This window comes from Cornus florida, unplaced genomic scaffold (genome assembly GCF_030987335.1).
Source record: "Cornus florida cultivar Cherokee Brave unplaced genomic scaffold, ASM3098733v1 CherokeeBrave_3.0.0_Hap2_Chr03, whole genome shotgun sequence".
In the NCBI taxonomy this organism is placed as follows: Eukaryota; Viridiplantae; Streptophyta; class Magnoliopsida; order Cornales; family Cornaceae; genus Cornus; species Cornus florida.
Window position 1 is genome coordinate 33180198 of NW_026775573.1, and position 19711 is coordinate 33199908.

The following is a 19711-nucleotide window of genomic DNA, read 5'->3' on the forward strand; positions in this document are numbered from 1 at the left end:
GGACACTATTCACTTTTCGTGCTTTTCCCAATTTTGTCTTTTCTTCGTGTGTCACTTTTTGGCACAACCTCACTTTTCGTGTTCGGAGTTGGTTTTTGACTTCACGTATCTTCATTCTAAGTGGTTTCCACGAAATACGTATTTTTACTTTTGTAGAAAAGTACTCTGGTTGCTCCCGGTGTCCATAGGGGCATGGATGCACAGTTTTTCAGAATCTTTTCCATTTCTTGGGGCGTTTTTCAAAAATATGTTTTGAAGATATTTTATTTCAGGGGTTTTTAAGAAAATATTTTTGGAAGATATTTTCATTCTGGGTCATTGTTGCAGTTAACCCTTTTTGGAGGGGCCATTGTGCAATTAACGAAAGTTATTGCAAAAATACCTCATTTTGAGCCTAAATCCTCGTACAGGATTTATTTTCACATTTTATCGAGTCGTGTACTCTTAGAATTACCTTCTGGTCGTTTTCTCTAGTTTTAGGATTTCTAGCCCTAGTTGCCGCCGAACTTGTTCAGGGCATATCTCTCTGTTTGAGACTCAGTTTTCGATGTCGTTTATTCTATTGTTCATATTTTCTCATCTTGGTTCTTTTTTGTTCACGGAGTTTCACCGTTTGAGCGCATCTGCTAAAATTCCACTTTTCCGGATCTAGCGGGACCCATTCGAGGCATTTTTTTGAGTTTTTCTGTAAATAGGGGGTCTTAAGTCAAAAAATCAGATTTCATCATCTTCCTCCCCTCTCTTGGCCGGATTCCATGGCAGCTATGGCTGCCACCTTCTCTCTCATCCTTTGAAGATCTTCCCACGTGTAAAACGGCGTAGTGCCTTAGTGTTTTGTGTTCGCCTTGACGACGCACACCTTTCCCCCTTATTAGAACCCATTTTTGTCCATTTTGTAAGCTCGGGTTTAAAGTCAAGTTGTGATTTTCATGGGGCTTCCTTGAGGTTAATGATCATCATGTTGTTCCCGACAAAACCCCGAAGTATCGTAGGATTCAGAGCACTTTTCTTTCGGTGGAGATTTGAGATTTCCATCTCAAATTGAGGTTGGGGGTGTTATAGTTTATGTTCTTGAAGTATTACATGCTATTGATGTTTATGCAACTTATTTACATGCTTTGGTATTAAATCTAGAAATTTTATTATTTATTTTTCTAATATGAGATTTGATTTTCCCTTGTTGATTATAGCTTGATTTAAACATGTGGCATGAAATTATTTTACCCCTTGATATGTTCATTGACATATATTAAATTGAAAGCATTTGAACAATTATTGAAGATTTTAATTAATATATTTCTTGAATGAAAATTTAATTCATGTGGCCTTATCTAGCTTGAAATTAATATAAGATGTCATATTATATTAAGCCCTAACATGCTCTTTAACATAGGTGAATTTGAGAATAATCGGAGGTGTTTTAAAATCTAGTAATAATTAATTAATTAGATTAATTAATTTTATTCCAAGTGCATTATTCACTCCATTTGATTTTCGACTTCATTTTATTGATGTGCATGCCATATACTTTCATATATATTAAATCGGGAATATTTGATTAGGTTTTGAAACCTTTCATTTAATTATTTTATAGTATTAAAGTTTAATACTCATGGCCGTATCTTGCATGGAATTCATTTGTATAATGTTTTTAAATCAAGTCTTGACATGTTATATAACATATATTAATTTGAGATCATTTGGATGATTTCAAAAACTAGAGATTTTAATTAAATGAATTAATTAAAATCCATTCAATAGTTCTATGAGCTTGATTAAGTTCTAACTTGGTATTCATGATTTTCTTGACCAGTTCCTTCACGTGTATCAGGTTGAGAATGATCGGATAAGTTTTGAGACTTACATTTATTTATTTCCTTTGCATGGGACTTAATTCACATCGTTGTGTCTTGTATGAAATGAACTTGTAACTTGACATTGAACTTGTCCATGACATGATCCTTGACATAATATGTTCGTAGAATATTGGACTTGCCATGTAATCTTGAGAACTTAATCCATTAAGTAGATTAAATTCTCTTTTATGCTTCCATTGAGTTAATCATGCCTTGATTTTGAATTCTTGTTAAACTTATGAATCGGACTTGTATTACATGGACTTTTATCTTTTTATCAAGCATCATGACCCCTTGTAACTTGGTTTCATTAATGTACTTAATGAACTTACACGATTGTCTTGGAATGGTTTAATTACTCATGTGTTGCTTAGTAAATAATTGAATCATTAATCTTATACTTGTGGTATATTTACATTAATGGATTTCATATGCTATATATCTTAGTTTTAATCTATATAGATGCACACTATGATTTCTTGACATTTCACATGCCATCATAATTGAGAACTTAGGGCATAACTTGTGTGTTCCAAAATCTTGGTTGTGCATGGAATGTGGTTTAATGCGTTACGTGTATCTTGATACACTCTTGGTTGCACAACTTGTTGATTTTGGGACTTGGGATATCAATCAAGAATTGACATGGCTAGAACTTGGTTCTAGTACGGGAGATAGAGAGCTCCCTATACTATAGTGTGCACTAGGGGAACGTACCCATGGGTTAGTAGCCCTAAAGTGATCCCGAGAGTACGGTTTTATTCTGGGCGATATCTGAGACATTGGTTGATTTCACTCTTTAAATTTCAAGTTGCTATTCCTTGAAGATTTAAAACTTGTCGTGTTATGTGAAATGCTCCAATCTTGTTAATTGCATAGATATTATGCCTTATCCTTGATTTCATGTATTATTCCTATCGTGTTAATTGGATTGCTCCAATCATGTTAGTTGCATTGATAATGTAATTTTTGTCAACTTATATCCAAGTGCCCTTCTTGTCGTGTGTATGGATTATTCCAAACCTTGCTTAATTGTATTGATAATGCAATTCATGTTGATCTATATTCAAGCATCCTTCATATCATGTTCCTTGGATTATCCTAACCTTGATTCATTTCATATATGTATATGTATCATGATTCTTGTTGATTATACTCTAAGGTAGCTTAGGATGCTCCCTGAGTCTCATCTTGACATAGATGTTAGGTGGCATGAGCCCCTTTAACATGTTTCACCTTAAGGTGATATAATTGTAAAATGCTAGGTCTATACATGCTCATTTCCTATGAGTAGCTTTATGTTACTCACCCTGAAGTTACCGGGGATTTGTTTCAGGTACGAAGGCTTGGTTCGTGATGCTCATCATTCCCTGGATGACTTGTAACTTCTAAATTTCCATTTCATGCAAATGTTAGCATGAAATGTCATTTTGTAGCTTTATATATCAAAACTTGTGTATTTGATTCCATATATGAAATGTGTACATAAGTACACTCTTTTTAATGTATTTGACATGTATGAGTTGCGGCCATAGGCCAATGGCATCAAATATGTATTCTATGCACTTTCGCTTTCAAGGTTTACTATGGAAATAATGGAATATGTTAAGTCTTTGTTTCACCATGTTTGCATCAGGTGTGGGAATCCCATTCTTTTTCTTTCATAGGGTCTCCATGATCATAAATGAGGTGTGGCCAAGGGCCAAACACCATTTTGTTCTAGGCTTTTGCATTTTGGTTTCATTTGTTATGTTTTAAGGCATTTCTGACCGTTGAGAGGTTATATTTTGCATTTAGGACATTTTGAGGCCACGGACCATTAGGACGCGTCTTAAATGCTTTTTTACGTTTGCTTGCATGTCCACATTTCACAAAACTCTTAAGTTTCAACTTTTGACCTATTTTTGGGCGATTTTATGAATTTTTATGAAAATTCATGCATTGGGGTATCATTTTAAGTTTCCTCTTGTTTTAGCATGTTTTGGATGCTTGAATGACGCTAGGGAATGTTTTCAAACTTGTTCGGATCATGTAGAATGCATGTAGAGCCTTAGAGACGGACTAGGCATCACACACACACATTGCAGTAGTTTTTCTAAGCTACAACAGATATGCCAATCGGCTGATGAGGATCCATCAGCCGGCTGACAAGCCTCGAGTTTACATTCCAGTAGTCTTTTTGGGATTTTTGGTGTTTCAGTCGGGTTACGATTGGGGTTTAGCCGGCTGATAATGGGGTTTCGGTCGGCTGGTCTTTGACTATCGGTCGGCTGATCTTCCCTAGAGCCTCCAATTTTCAGCTTTTCTTGGGCAGTTTTGTTTTGTCAACTTTAGAGGGTTATAACTCTTTTATTTCAAATCCAAATTAGGTCGTTCTTGAGTCTAACATTGCTCATTTTTTGTTGTCTTTCCAATGGTGTGCAAGGTGGCACCCATTTCAATGTGAAATGACCATTTTACCCTGATTCATTTCTTATCAGGTTTGGCATTCTTGCTTCATTACTTGGCTCATTTGAGTTCCATGTTTTCTTGGGGAGTCATCTTAGTGCCTTAAGGATGACGCACATCTCTTGAGGCCATTTTGCTTCTTTTACTTCCGCATCTTCGATCCGTTTTGGGTCATCAGATGACACTCTGGGTTAAAAAATCCAGGGTCGTCATAATGTGAGTGGAGGATGATGTCAGCATAACATCATTGATATGATGATGATTATGACATCATTCTCACTCAAATAAATCAGCCAAATGCATCCCATCTTCGAGTTATATATTATTATTCTTGAAAAAAAAAGACATTGAATTATTGAATGAAATTAGTGCGCTCGTTCTCTTTCCACCGTGTAGCACCGCATTTTAGGCATTTATTCATGTGTTATTCACTTTTGTAAATAAACAACAATCATTCTTACAGGCATCTATTTTCTCATATCCTAAATCAAATTTCTTCAAAAATGTTTTGGTTTCATACAAGCTCTCAGGAAGTTTGTTATTTTCTGGAAGCATATCCCCAAACATTTTAAGAAGTCCATCAAAACAAGTGTTAGATAAATTATGCGCTGCTTTGTGCTTATAAAAGGTAACAATTGCAGACATAATCGTGTACTTTGTGCATTCAGCATATAAAGAGGTCTCGGCATATTTCAATGCCTTTTGAAACTCAACCTTTCTTATTTCATAGTTAGGATTCAAAACATCATCATTGTCATTATCGAAGAAAACATCTCTATACATCTCATATGTCTCTGGCATTTCAGCATCATTTCCATCACTTCCATGTTAGAGAGATTCACACAGATTTTCCTCGTCAAAGTACGAGATCGTGTATGTTGTATCTATTCCATGTTTCATTAAATGACCAACACACAGTGTGGAAAAAGAAATTAGACGATCAAGTGCATGATTTTGACATAGAACTTATTGGTGAAGTCTACTTGGTCCCTTTAAACCGTCAAAATTTCACACAAGTCATGTTTTCGATGCAAGTTTTTTTGAATCCATTTTAACTAGCAAACATCACTCTAGAAATGCTTAAATGTGGTACCCGCCCAGCCCAATGGACAATATGAAGATTCTCAAATTAAGAATTATCGTTAGATTATGACCATATTCTTGATTTTCAAGAGGTAGGATTTTTATAAAATGTAAACAAATTATTTCATTTAACATAAGAAATGCAGTCAAAGGGTCCTAGTATATCTAGACAGAGTACTAGAAAACAATACACTATCATTGAAAAGTATGGTTAATGTGAAGTTTCTCATTTTTTTATTTTTCCTTTTTCGTGCGTTTTTTGAATTTTCTGAATTTATTTAATTTAATACCTCGTTTTACGTGTCGGACACCATAGGATGTGCTGGGTGTGGACAAGAGTTGATTGGGGTATTTATTTGAATTCAGGACTCTAAGAAATACGATGGTTGTCATTTTTGCATTTTTTCGTTTTTCAGGCCGGACGATCCCATGTGGGACCTGCTACCTGAATTGTTGCATACGGGGATTTTAGTTGGGTCAATTTGTATCACATATATTTTATTTTATATGTTTTATATGGTATTTAAATTATTTGTGTACATATATGTAAAATGGTGGCAAAATAATTAAAAAGAAAAAGAAAATGTGGGATTTTAATTTTTGTGGTGGGACCCACTTCCCACTAATCTTTTGTAGTCTAGAGCCAACATTTTGGGCCTCTCATTCTCTCTTCCCTGCTGAATCTCTTTCTCCCTCATTTTCCTTTCATTTTAAGTTTCAAATCTTAATTATTTTCTCATCTTTTGGAGTTTTTGGATGCCGTTTACGGCAAAACGGAGAGCACGGCGAGATCTACTCATTGATGTAAGCAATTTAAGCTTTTGGCCATTCTAAGAATTTTGAAAAATTGGACCCATTTCGGGATTTTCTACAAAATTGAGTTAAGGGTGTTTAATCCATAACTTCTTGGATTTTAGTGAATTATTCTCTATGTGTTGTTGTCTAGCATGCTATAATTGTGGTGAATTTTTTTTAATATGATTCAATTGTTGTATATGAAAATTATAATTATGTGTATTGTTGTTGTTATTTGAGAAAAGCATGCCTAATGTGTTAAATTCCATGCCTTTGGTGCTTATTAATTTGCTAGAAATTGCTATGTGAAAGTATGTTGAATTGTGTAATAAGAAATCTCTAAATATGTGTATTAATTGATTTGTATGAAAAACATGTCTAATGTGTTAAATTCCATACCTTTGATGCTTATTAATTTACTAGAAATTGATATGTGAAAGTATGTTGAATTGTGTAATATAAAATCTTTTATTATCATTATATTGGAAAAGTATGTGATATTCATGCATGACATTGTGCATGAAAAGGTGAAAAATTTGATTTGAAATGGAAAATTTGTTTTTGAAAGAAATAAAAGAAAATATTTTGGGAAAGGTTTTTGATGGAAAGTTTGCGAAAATCTGGTCACCTAGGAGATTGCCTATGGGTCCGTGGTGTTAATGTCACCTAGAGAGAATTAGGGAGACTGCCCTAACGTGGTTGAGTTAACTGGTCCCAAATGACGTGCTGGAGCTTGCCTTATGGTCAGGGATAGTTAGCCAATCCTTCTCTCGTGCCGCCATGGAGCTGTTATGGGATGGGTTACATTAACAGTTTGGGAATGATGGCAGAAATGGTTTTGAAAATGGGGAGTGACATGCATGACATTGCATTACGTAGCACAACATTTATTTGTTTTTGGCCTTGAAGTTGTATTGTATTTTTTCCCGGCATAGCGTGATCCCATTTACTATATTTCTATTCTTTGTTTGGGTTCACGGGGTCACAAGAGGTGTGTTTTAGGCATCACCTACTGAGCAATTTTGCTCACCCCTTATTATTAATATTTTTTAGGACACGGAAAGGAGGTGGCGAACAACCATCTACCACAAGTTTAGACAGGATTGGAGATTTATAATTTGCTATTTTTGTTTTAGAACTTTAATATTTTGTAAATGTAAATCTTGACTATTCTGTAAAATTTTAGTATAATTTGTATAATGTAGTAAATTATGGACTTTCGATTTCAGCCGTATTTCATAGACTGTAAATTGATGTAATTAGATTATCTTCCTTGTAAAGGATTATGGGACTAAGTAGTGGACTGATGCTTCCATTTTATTTATTTATTTATTTATTGAAGGAATTAGAGGAAAGGGACTTTTTTTTTTTATATGTATATTGTTGTTTTGGAAATGTTTTATATTATTTGCATTGTGCGTTATGATATAATAGATTAGTTTATGGCCAAGTGAGACCATTCCATTTTTTTTTTTTTTTTTGCATTCCAACAGGTTATGGTAGGACCCTTGGTCATGCTGAATATTTTTTTATAATTGGTATCATTTTAGGGTCGTTACAGTTAAGAACACAACATCCAGATAAAAAGACATATTAGAAAGGGCCATACATAAGAGTTTAGTTTTTAACGATCATTTGATCCCGCATATAATTTTTGAAAAGAGGATGATCCAACAGTTCAATCGCTGCAGGCGTGTGGTTGATGTAAACAATATTTGTATACAACTTCTAGTGATTTGGAAAATGGAATCCTGCAGTCTTTCACATCATACCTAAGTAATTAAACAATGAAACTACAATGTTAAAATACTTGTTCAAAAAGCTCAAATCTATATCTAATATATTGCATTAGAAAAAGAGGGGAAGGAAAAGAGACAATTAGCATACTAAGTAAACAATGACTTCCTAGTACCTTCCATTTCAAGACTGCCAATACCATAAACTATTGAAGTAACAATTTGCAAGCATAGCAGCTAAGCTTCCTTACAAGCCATGGTTGCTTCAGAGATTTCTCTCTTTAAGATAAACATTTTCCTTTCTTTAATGATCCCTTTTGTAGCTCCGTTGTCCTTCAACTTAAGCAACTTCACTGCAAATGATTTAGAAATGACCTATGAAATAGCTTATCCAGCAGACAATGTAATCCAACTCACCAAAAACCAGCTTGGTGGAGATACGCTTCCAAGCATTGGCCGAGCCACGTATGCCAAGCCTTTGCACCTTTGGGACGGGGCCTCAGGAAACCTCGCAGACTTCACTACCGATTTCACTTTCGTCATCAATTCACTAAACAAAATAGTTTACAGTGATGGGATCGCGTTCTTCCTTGCGCTTTTTGGATCAAAAATCCCTGAAAACGCAACTAATGGCGGCGGCCTTGGCCTTACAAGTGACTCCCAGCTACTCAACTCATCAGATAATCCATTTGTCGCGGTGGAGTTTGATATTTTTGGAAACCCATGACACGTGGGACGTCATGAGCATGTAGGTATTGACATCAACTCTATGAAATCTGTTATAAACATGACATGGTCGGGGATTAAAAATAGTATTTATAATGGGACGATAAATAATGCTTCGATTAGTTATAGTTCTGCTTCTAAAGATCTGAGTGTTGAATTCAATTATTTTAGAAACAATACCAGTTACAAACAAACGCTTCAGTACACAGTTGATCTAAGGGACTACTTGCCAGAATGGGTTACATTTGGCTTTTCTGCTGCAACAGGAAATAAATCAGCTATACATACTTTAAACTCATGGAGCTTCAGTTCAACAGATCCAGGGGTAATAACGAGAAGTTCCAATCCTTACCCCAAATCAAGTAAAAGCCAGACAGTATTTGTGGTTGGATTGGCTATCGGCGGAGGTGCTTTGATTGGTATATTGAGTGTGGTTTTGTTCGTCTTCTGGAAGAAGAAGTGCGGGGTTCAAAACGAAGATGATCCTGTCTTAGATGTGTCCATGGTTAAAAAATTTGAAAGAGGTGCAGGACCTAGGAAGTTTTCTTACAAGGACTTGGCTCGTGCCACTAATAACTTCGGGAAGGAAGAGAAACTCGGACAGGGAGGGTTTGGTGGGGTTTACAGAGGTTTCTTGAAGGACTTAAACTCCTATGTTGCTGTGAAAAGGGTATCAAGGGGTTCTAGACAGGGTCTAAAGGAGTATGCATCAGAAGTGACGATCATTAGTCGATTGAGGCATAGGAACCTAGTGCAACTCATTGGTTGGTGCCATGAAAGAAGAGAGCTCTTGCTTGTATATGAGTTCATGCCTAATGGCAGTTTAGATTCCCAGCTCTTTGGAGAAGATAAGTGTTTAAGTTGGGCTGTGAGGTTCAAAATCGCTCAAGGCTTGGCCTCAGCATTACTCTATCTTCACGAAGGATGGGAACATTGCATATTGCACAGGGACATAAAATCAAGCAACATTATGTTGGATTCCAATTTCCATACCAATCTTGGCGATTTCGGGTTAGCAAGGCTTGTTGACCACGAAAAAGGTTCACGAACAACAGTTTTGGCAGGGACCATCGGCTACATGGCTCCCGATTGTATCATTTCAGGCAAGGCCAGTAAGGAATCAGATGTCTATAGCTTTGGAGTTGTAGCATTAGAAATAGCATGTGGAAGAAAATCTGTGGACTGTAGAGCTCAAGAAGAGTCTCAAATAAGTATTATAGAGTGGGTTCGGTACCTCTACGGAATAGGAAGGCTTCTTGAAGCAGCCGACCCAAAACTATCTGCAGAGTTTGATAAGACAGAAATGGAATGTTTGATGATTGTTGGCCTCTGGTGTGCTCAACTAGATAGCAAACTCAGGCCTTCAATTAAGCAAGCAATTCAAGTCCTAAATTTTGAGGCTCCATTGCCTAGTTTTCCATCAGAGATGCCTATGCCGACATCTTCAGCGTCACTATCCTATGGCACCATTGTTTATATATGAGACCAGCCAAATGAGTTGTATTTACAATTGTTAATGAAATGTGTTTGAGTTCATGTTTGTTTTGATCCATTTTGTTACTTATTCTATTTATAAATATTGTTTGTCTGCAAAGTGCTCATTTTAGAGGCATCCAGAACCTTAAGAGAAGTGGTATCCTTACTTTCCAACATCGCGGATAACTTGGGTTATCTTCCGAGTCTTATTGTGCCATTGGCATGCTAGTGCAAAAAAAGCTGAATTTTTTTGTCACACCCACTTCATTTTCATGGCAATTAAATGATTGAGATTACAAAATCTACCAGGAAAAGACCCTCAACAAGAGGTTTAATTTGGAAATGAAGTTAATCGATCAACAGACCAATTTGCAAGTTTTGACCGGCCAATTATTTACAACTAAGTGAAACTTCATATTTGTATTTTTAAAAATATGAAAAAAAATATTTGAAAATAAGAAAAAGCCCATGGACTATTTTAACTCTGATTAACTTGAGTCACCTTATTAGACCATCTATAAATGGCAACATGAGTGACACTGTTGTATACCATCTCTCTCATTCAAATCCAAATGAAGATTATTTGTTCCTAATTTTAAGAATTACCATTACATTATGATATTCTTGATTTTCACAAGGGGTGATTTTCATAAAATGTAAACAAATCATTTGGTTTATCATCAGAAATGACGTCTCAAGATCCTACTATTCCTAGACATAGTCCTATAAAACAAAACATTATCATTGAAATGTATGTTACAAGCACAACCAAGAGAGCATGATTGTAACGACCCAAATCCACTAGATTCGGATCATTAAACGGGTCCTTACCTGATCCAAAATCATCCAAGGGTAATATGATCATTTCACGTTAAATTTGTAAATTAAAATCCAACAAGGACAAGCTGGTCATTTGTCACAATTCAAATGGTCTAAGACTCAAAGGGCAAAATAGTCATTTACTTGTATCACATAATAAATGAGATAAAGTCCAAGGCAATATAGTCATTCCCATGGTTAAAATATAATTATTGTATTTTACTGGACCTTGTAATGTGTAACAATACACTTGAGTGAGTAGTCAAGGGCAAAACAAGAAAATAAGTCACAAATGTTTACTACACAGGAACCGGTCAATGTATGGGGAGTCACACATCAACTGGTTTGAGGCGTGTACAGTGGAAAAGCTCACTGCCAAGATACCAATCGACATTTGGAAGGCTACACGTCGACTGGTTCAAGACTTGTACAGTGAATATGCTCACTGCCAAGATACCGATCGACGTGTAGAAAATTCACGTCGACTAATTTAGGTTATCCGGTTGATGTATGAGATTTTACGTCGACTGGTTTGGGTTATCCACACTCAATTACTCACTGTCCAAAGAAAACCAAAATACAACAACATTTGATAACCAACCACCCACGCCACTACACTCATGTACATATTTAAATATATTTTAACATCTAATACATTAACAACAATAACAATGTTAACATAATTTACAACACGTTACATAAAATACACTAAATAATTTAGTGTAATTAAACATAATTACATTTCTCTAATGGCCATATACAAAATGTATCTAAATATTTCGCATGCTGCAAAATAATACATTTTGGGTCAACATTATACAAAATTAAGCCCAAATATAAAAGATAGCAATAAAAGACATTTTCCTACTCCGAGCTAAGGTCGGGGTGGAATGATGTCCGCCATTTCTTTTCCCGAACTTGAAAATATTAACATAATGGGGTAAGCTAAAAGCTCAATAGGAAGTATCTAAGACACATTTCTTATGACCCCGTGAGTTCACGTCTAGAATAGGAAATAAGATAATGGGATCATATTACACTGGGAATGTATACCATAACCACAACATTCGATATAAACACATATACTACCCAAGTCACAATCATGCCATGCATACCAATGAAGTGCAATGTAATGCTTATGTTGCTCCCCATTTTCCGAAACATTCCCGTTTTAACTTCTAAACCGTTAGTGTAATCCGACCCAAGGCACCTCCAAGGCATCATGAATGGAGGGTTTATTAACTATCCAAGACCACAAGGCACCTCCAAGGCGTCGCATCCGGCCTAGTTAGCTCAACCTTACTCCCTTATAGACTACACTAATAACACGGACCACTAGGCGCCTCCTAGGCATCCGGTTTCGCAACACTTTTCAAAAACAATTTTCCCAAAATCCTTTCACTTGCTTTTAAAACATTTTTCCCTTTTTCCTTTCCCAATGGATGCATGAATGCCTTATGCTTCTAATTGTTAATCAGATTATAGAACATCGCACATGCTTGCAAGTTGAATTTCTAAAACAAGTACCTTATGCCTTCATTCAACATTAATTTAGCATATTAATTTTATAAAGAGAAATTTCCATTTCACAAGTGCATGCTATTACACAAATTGACAACTACCACATAATCCCATATTTCCTATGTACAACACATAAGTAACTTGCAAGAATTCAAGCTAGTTAGGTATACAAGATACAATTTCCATTACACATAGGCATGCTCATACATGTTATATCAACTTTCATATACACACACCTTCCAAACATAATATTTAAACAATTTGCAAGAATTTAAATTAATTCAGCATGCAATTAAAGAATTAGCTCACAAGAAGCATAGGAAATCATGTATTAGAACACCCCTACCTCAAGCTCGATGAAAATCCCCAATTTATACCTTAGAATTTCGAAATTGCAAGCTTAGCCAAATAAGAAATTGTTTACATCAATGTGAAGGTCTCGCCGAGCTCTTCGAATTGTCGCAAACGGCTTCCAAAAATTCCAAGTAGTGAAGCAGTAATTAAGTTCTAAAGTTTTGATTCAAAAAGAAAAAGAAAAAGCAAAGTAAAGGGGGTGAGAGAGAGAACCACCGGGGAGAGAGAAAGGAAGCAAGAAATGAGGCCTAAATGCCTCTTGGTTCAATCTTTAACATGATATGTGGGCCCCACCAAAAATTAAATTTATTTTCCCTTTTATTTTTTTGTCTCATTATACACCACATATATATATATATATACTTATACACATAAAATAAAATAAATATGATGCAAATGAATCCTACCAAGATCCTCGGATGTAACAATTTTGGTATCGGGTCCCATACGGAATCGTCTGGCCCGAAAAACAAAAAAATGTAAAAATGGCAACCTTGGCATTTCAAAGAGTCCTGGACTCAATGAAATGTCCCAACCAACTCTCAGACATAACCGGTACACCCTACAGTGTCTGGCATGCAAAACGAGAAAAGACAAAATGCCATTGCATGGACAAAAAATTTCAGAATTTGGAAAATGATGAAAATTGGACACGTTACAATGATTGTTTAATATTGCATAATGTAAAAAGTCAGATTTAATTGTTGCAGACGTGTGGATATAAACAATATTTGTATACAACTTCTAATGAAACCTCAATGTTAAAGACTTTTTCAAAGCAATATGTATCTAATATATTGCATCAGAAAAAAGGGGGAGAAAACAACCCAAGTTTACAATGACTGCCTAATAGCAATTCCATTGAAGAGAGAATTTGCAAGCATAGCAGCTAAGCTTCCTTATAAGCCATGGTTGGTTCTAAGATTCTTTTTATGATTAGCATTTTCCTTTCTTTAATGATCCATTTTGTAGTTCCATTGTCCTTCAACATCACCAGCTTCACTCCAAATGATTTAAGCATAACCTATGAAATGTTGTGGTTTTGTGGAGTCTGATTAGGTGGAAGATTTTTAGGAAGATTTAATTATATGGAAACTTCAAGAGTACTGAATTTTAGGGAAAATTCAGTTTCCTAATCTGTTAGGGAAAATTCAGTTTCCTAATCTGATTTGACTTCCTTATTGGTTTAAGGAAAATTCAGTTTCCTGATTTGATTTAATTTCCTTATTGGTTTTGGATTCTACAAAAGGCAAGTTCTCGTAGGACAAGTTTGAGACTCTATAAATAGGGGTGAAAGGGCAAGTTCTCGTAGGACAAGTTTGAGACTCTATAAATAGGGGTGAAAGTTAGAGATAAATGTGTGCCAATACAAGAGAGAGCAATTGAGAGAGATTGAGAGAGAATTCTCCTTGTAATTCTTCATCTTTTTCATAGTGAATTTGTTCGATGTGCTCCATGGATGTAGCCCTAAGATTTGGGTGAACCATGTATATCTTGTGTTCTTGTGTGTGATTTTTTTTATTCTTCGTGATTGCTTGTTTATTCCTTGAACATTGTTATTTGTTTTATGTTTCCGCCGCAACAACTGGTATCAAATCTGGTTGATTGTGTGGTGCAACTATAACAACTGGTATCAGATTCTTTGGTTGAGAACCTAGGGCACAGAAGGTGTTTGACAAAATTTTGGAAGTTTTTCGATCAAATCTATCCGTTCGAATGGGAGTAATGGCATCAGAAGATAAGAAATCCACATCTATGATCGAGAAGTTCGATGGCACAAAATTCGGTTTCTCAAAGATGCAAATAGAAGACCTCTTGTTTTAGAAAAATCTATATCAACCTTTGGGTGAGAAGCCAGAGGATACAAAGGATGCAGATTGGGAATTACTTGATAGGAAGGCTCTTGGCACCATCAGATTGACGTTGGTAAAGTCAGTCGCCTTCAACATCAAGAACGAGAAAATGATGTTGTCTCTCATGCCAGCCCTTTCTAGTATGTATGAACGGCCTTCTGCAGCGAACAAGGTGCACTTAATCAAGAAGTTGTTCAAGATGAAGATGGTCGAAGGTGGTAAGTTCAACAAACATCTAAATATGTTCAATGAGATAGTTGGGCAATTAGAGTTTATTGATATCGACTTCAAATACGAGGCCCGAGCACTGCTAATTCTAGGGTAGTTACCCGAGAGTTGGAGTGGCACAGTTACAGCGATCAGTAGCTCTGTAGGGAAGACCAAGTTAAAATTTGATGAAGTTGTGACCATGATTCTGACTGAAGAAATCAGAAGGCAAATAGTAGGGGTTTCCACCAGTGGTTCGGCGTTGAGTGTTGAAAGCAGAGGTAAGGGTTCAAACAAGAAGAAAGGCAACAATAATAGAAACTGAGGCAGATCTAAGTTAAAGAATAGAAGAACACAGTCTCAAAATTTCAAGAATTCCACAGATCTCAATGACGTTGAGTGTTGGAATTGTGGAAAGAAGGGACATTACCGTGTTGATTGCAGACTTCTAAAGAAGGGAACCGAAAGAAAAACTAAAGCAAACTTTGTCTCAGAAGAATCAGATGATGCATTGATATGCTCTTTGGAGAGCAAGGCGGAGTCATCGGTTTTAGATTCAGGCGCATCGTTTCATGGCACCTTAAATAAAGAGCTATTTAATAGCTATGAACCGAGTAACCTTGGTAAGGTGTATCTTGGTGATGATTAACCTTGCAGCGTCGTTGGCAAGGGTGAAGTGCAAATTAACTTGAATGGGTCAGCTTGGAAGTTAAAGGATGTAAGACACATCCCTGACTTGAGGAAGAATTTTATTTCGGTGGGACAATTGTCAGATGAAGGTTTTGTTACAACCTTTAATAAAGACTCGTGGAAAGTTTCCAAGGGCGCTATGATCATTGCACGTGGTAAGAAATCTGGCACTCTCTACACAACTACCAGTGCTTGTGGGTCTATAGTAGTTGCAGAAAACAGAGAAGATCACAACCTTTGGCACTAGAGACTAGGTCACATGAGTGAAAGGGGGCTGAAGATTATGTACTCAAAGGGGAAACTACTAGGCATACGGGCAATTGATATTAACTTCTGTGAGAGTTGCGTGATGGATAAGTAGAAGAGGGTCAGTTTCAAGAAAAGTGGCAGAGATCTCAGAAAGGAGAAACTTGAGCCAGTTCACACAGACGTTTGGGGGCCAACCACTGTCTCATCCATTGGCAGAAAATCCTACTTCGTAACTTTTATTGATGATCACACGAGGAAGGTATGGGTTTATTTTTTGAAGCACAAATCTGAGGTATTTGATGTGTTCAAGAAGTGGAAGGCCATGGTGGAGAATAAGACAAGTTTGAAGATCAAGAGGTTGAGATCAGACAATGGTGGTGAGTATGATGACACTGGGTTCAAGAAGTTCTGTTTTGATAATGGGATCAGATTAGAGAGGACTGTGCAAGAAACCCCACAGTAGAATGGGGTGGCAGAACGGATGAACCGAACATTGACAGAAAGAGCCAGAAGCATGGCATACATTCGGGTCTACCCAAACAGTTTTGGGCAAAAGTGGTCAACACAGCATCCTACCTAATAAATCATGGACCATCAGTGCCTTTGAAGCATCGAATACCAAAAGAGGTATGGAGTGGCAAAGAGACAAATCTTTCATGGTTGAAAGTTTTTGGTTGTATTGCATATACGCATATTAGTGACCATGCTAGGGGAAAGCTCGACCCCAAGTCACTAAAATGCATCTTCGTTGGGTATGGTGGAGATGAGTTTGGTTATCGACTCTGGGATAATCAGAACAAGAAAATCATCAGAAGTAAAGATGTGATTTTCAACGAAAAGGTGATGTACAAGGATAGAGATGCAGCCTAGTTAACTAGTCCTATATAGAGTAAGCCTGAGTTTATTGAGTTAGATGATGATCTAGAGAGCATTGATGTGGAGCAGACAGATGAGGGTTCTTGGCCAGAACTCACAGAGCATAGTTCATCGCATATTCCAACTCCTATGCCTGCACCCTAAAGGTCTACGCGACCTCATGTACCGAATAGGAAATATTTGGATTATATGTTGCTCACAGATGATGGTGAGCCTGAATGCTATGATGAAGCATGTCAGGTTGAAGATGCTAGCAAGTGGGAGCTTGCAATGGAAGATGAGATGAAGTCCCTTATCTCTAACAAAACATGGGAACTAGCTAAGTTGCCCATGGGGAAGAAAGCTCTTCACAACAAATGGGTGTACAGGGTGAAAGAGGAACATGATGGTTCCAAGAGATACAAGACGAGATTGGTGGTCAAAGGCTTTCAGCAAAAGCAAGGCATTGACTACACAGACATTTTTTTCCCCGGTTCTAAAACTGAGTACCACTCGCTCAGTTCTTAGCATTGTTGCAGCAGAAGGGTTGCACCTTGAGCAGTTAGATGTCAAAACTGCTTTCCTCCATGGTGACCTTGAGGAGGAGATTTACATGCAACAACCGGAGGGTTTCTCAATCAAAGGGAAAGAGAAACTAATGTGCAAGTTGAAGAAAAACTTATATGGTTTAAAGCAAGCCCCGAGGCAGTGGTACAAGAATTTCGATGGTTTTATGAAATGACATGGCTACAACAAGTGCAACGCTGACCATTGCTGCTACTTCAAGAGGTTCAAGTCAAGTGTCATTATCCTTCTACTTTATGTTGATGACATGTTAGTGGTAGGTTCTGATTTTGAAGAAATCAGTAAATTAAAGAAGCAGTTGTCTAGTGAAATCGAGATGAAGGATCATGGTGCAGTGAAGTAGATTCTTGGGATGAGGATTAGCAGAGATAAACAGAAAGGTACTTTGCAGTTGTCTCAAGCTGAGTACGTTGAACGGGTTCTGAAGAGGTTCAACAAGAATAATGCTAAGGCAGTGAGTACTTCCTGAGCTAATCACTTCCGATTATCTCAAGATCAATGTTCAAAGACAGAAGATGAGAAAAAATTTATGGCTAAAATTCCATATGCCTCAGCCATTGGAAGTTTGATGTATGCCATGGTGTGCACAGGACCAGACATTGCACATGCAGTGGGAGCAGTAAGCAGGTTTATGAAGGGTCTGGGCAAGCTACACTGGGAAGTAGTAAAGTGGATATTGAGATATCTATAGGGTACCACAAACAGATGCCTATGTTTCAAAAGGGGCGAAGTGAACCTACATGGCTATATAGATTCAGACTTTGCTGGCGAGGTGGACCACAGAAGAAGTACTATCGGGTATGTGTTCATGGTGGGTATAACTGCAGTTAGTTGGGTTTCATAAATACAGAGGATTGTAGCGTTATCTACTACAGAGGCAGAGTATATGGCGATGACAGAGGATAGTAAAAAGATGATTTGGTTACAAGGTCTGTTGACAAAGTTAGGATTCGAACAGGAGAACAATTTTTTGCATAGTGATAGTCAGAGTGTGATACATCTAGCAAAGAATTCAGCATTTCATTCAAGGACCAAACATATAGGACTTCAGTATCACTTTATCAGATCTTTGTTAGAAGATGGGGTGTTGACACTTGAGAAATACTTGGCACCAAGAATCCGGCAGACATGTTGACCAAGACAGTGACCATGGAGAAACTGAAGTTTTGCGCAACTTTAGTTGGTCTTCTAGCTTGAAAACAGAAAGAAGCGCACCGACATGTATGGGACATGCATGAGAAGAAGATGGAATGGGTTTATAAGTGCTCCAGACTCCAAGTGGGAGATTGTTGTGGTTTTGTGGAGTCTGATTAGGTGGAAGATTTTTAGGAAGATTTAATTATATGGGAATTTCAAGAGTATTGAATTTTAGGGAAAATTCAGTTTCCTAATCTGTTTGGGAAAATTCAGTTTCCTAATCTGATTTGACTTCCTTATTGGTTTAAGGAAAATTCAGTTTCCTGATTTGATTTAATTTCTTTATTGGTTTTGGATTTTATAAAAGGCAAGTTCTTGTAGAACAAGTTTGGGACTCTATAAATAGGTGTGAAAGTTATAGATAAATGTGTGCCAATACAAGAGAGAGCAATTGAGAGAGATTGAGAGAGAATTCTCCTTGTAATTTTTCATCTTTTTCATAGTGAATTTGTTCGGTGTGCTCTATGGGCATAGCCCTAAGATTTGGGTGAACCATATATATCTTGTGTTCTTGTGTGTGATTTTTTCTATTCTTCATGATTAATTGTTTATTCCTTGAACAGTGTTGTATATTTTGTGTTTCCGCCACAACAACTGGTATCAAATCTAGTTGATTGCGTAGTGCAACTTTAACATGAAAGACCTTATACAGCAAACATTGTAATCCAACTCACAGCAAACTAGCGTGATTTGCCTCATTATTTTGCAAGCATTGGCCGAGCAACGCATGCCAAGCCGTTGCACCTTTGGGACAAAGCCTCAAGAAACCTCATAGACTTCACTACCAATTTCACTTTCGTCATCAATTCGCAGATTGAAACATCTTGTAGTGATGGGATCATGTTCTTCCTTGCACCTTCCAAATAAAAAATCCCTAATAATACAACTAGTGGCAGCGGCCTTGGCCTTACTAGTGACTCCCAGCTACTGAACTCATCGGATAATCCATTTGTCGAGGTGGAGTTTGATATTTATCAAGACCAATGGAACCCGGCACATCAGCATGTAGGAATTGACAACAATTCTATGATATCTGTTAAAAACAAGACATGGTGCGGGATTGGTAGAAAAATTTAAGATGGGGAAATAAATTTTGCTTCGATTAGTTATAGTTCCGCTTCAAAATATCTGAGTGTTAAATTCAATTATTTTTTAAACAATACGAGTCGCAAAGAAATGTTTCAGTACACAGTTGATCTACGGGACTACTTTTAAGAATGGGTTACATTTGGCTTTTCTGCTTCATTAAGAAATACTATAG

The 19711-nt window shown here is 36.8% G+C and overlaps 2 pseudogenes; both read left to right on the top strand.

Moving 5' to 3' along the window:
* The first annotated feature begins 8174 nt into the window (after positions 1-8174).
* LOC132301396 (L-type lectin-domain containing receptor kinase IX.1-like) lies at positions 8175-17596 on the top strand (annotated as a pseudogene).
* Positions 17597-17605: 9 nt separating this feature from the next.
* Positions 17606-19711, top strand: part of LOC132301397 (L-type lectin-domain containing receptor kinase IX.1-like) — a 37231-nt pseudogene continuing 35125 nt past the window's right edge.